Below are 1743 nucleotides of genomic sequence, written 5' to 3'. Positions count from 1 at the left end.
TATATACATATATATGTGTGTGTGTCCAGCATTCGCTATGATAGATCGCTGACCACTACACATTTTTTCTCTCCTTGGTTCTCTCGTTATTTCTTTCTGTGTTCCTTTCTGTTGAAGAGCGTAGGCTCGAAACGTTAAAGCGTGGTTATGCCATTTTTGTCATAAACTGTCTCACTTTCAAGGTGGTGTGCGTAGGTGCATTGTCATGATGAAGCCACTCTCCACTTTGTCACTGTTTGAGTCGCTTTCGTCTCACCGCGTCTCGCAAACGCTTCAGAACTGCTAAGTAAAATATCCGGTTAACAGTTTGGCTAGGAGTAACAAATTCTGTGGACAATTCTTTTCGTATCTCATTGCTTCTTCGTTTCCCGGTCGTAGTCGTAGCACCAGCTTTCGTCACCAGTGATGAGCTTCGAAAAAAGATTCGGATCAACTTCCAACTGTTCTTTTAGTGCACGACACGCATCTAGTCGTGACTGGTTTTGATGTGCCGTGAGCAAATGAGGCACGAATTTTGTTGCAGCTCTTTTCATTTGCAGTTCCTACCTCAAAATGTGTTGGCAGGAGCTTCAGGACACACCAGTCATATCAAACATTTTGTCAATTGTTCAGCGATGGTCCTCTAAAATCAATTCATAAATTTTCGTGATGTTTTCGTTCGTTCGGGAGGTTGAGAGGCGCCCTAAACGAGGTTGGTCTTCAAGTGACATGTGACCATTCCTAAAGCGTGAAAACCACGTGTAAACTCAATTTGCTCATGGCAGCGTCCTTGTAAGCTGTTTGAAGTATGACAACTGTTTCGACCGCCGTTTTCACCAGTAGAAAACAGAATTTCACAGAAGGAGGCTGCCCCTTGCTTTCAGCCGTCGCAAAAATCGACGTACAGGGTAGAAGCACTGCAAAAGTAGGACTTCACTCGATAACACCAGTCACAGACGGATGTCTGAGGGTTCCATCAAGTGGATTCTAGCGGCGGAACCCAGAACTGCAATGGGCTTCTCCTAGAGAGGTTTCCGGTTACTTTTGGATACCCACTCGTATATGATTTAAGTATTTTTAGGTATTATACTGTAATATGTATGCAGATATACATAGATACAGATACATACATACATGCATACATACATACATACATACATACGTACATAGGTATCTGTATGTATACGTTTGTGTATGTGTATATGTGTGTTTGTATGCTTGTGTATGTATGTATGTGAATTTTGTGTCAGCTGTTAAGTGGTGGTGCAGCATCTGCTGAGGCTGCACAGGCCCACACGGGAGTGGTAGTCTAGCATGTAGCAACTGCATTTCAAGATACGGTCCATTGGCGCTTCTTCCATCGCGAGCGTTTTCAGCAGTGGCAAGATTCGGTTTCTCTCCCTGTCACTCCATCTCCTTGTGTAGTATTCGTATCTAACGCGGGCGATCCTTTGCGACTTCCTCCAATCTCAGGACATCTAGACCTTTTCACTTCATATCTCTCTTGCAAACGTCCTTGAAACGAAGATGAAGTCACTCTAGTGCCCTTCTGCCGATAGACAATTTCCTCGACAAAAGAAATATACACTGCCGATAGTTGCTGTTGACAAACAACGGCAGTAATTTTATTCAGCTGAATACACGTCATTGATTGGTTGAAATTACCGAAATACGACAACTTTAACACGAAATAACTTTTTAAGTATAAACTTTTCTCAACAGCACTAAGAGTAAAAAATGTTTTATATGACACATTCTACCAGC

Source organism: Octopus bimaculoides, chromosome 5 (genome assembly GCF_001194135.2).
Source record: "Octopus bimaculoides isolate UCB-OBI-ISO-001 chromosome 5, ASM119413v2, whole genome shotgun sequence".
In the NCBI taxonomy this organism is placed as follows: domain Eukaryota; kingdom Metazoa; phylum Mollusca; class Cephalopoda; order Octopoda; family Octopodidae; genus Octopus; species Octopus bimaculoides.
Note: the sequence above shows the minus strand (reverse complement) of the source record.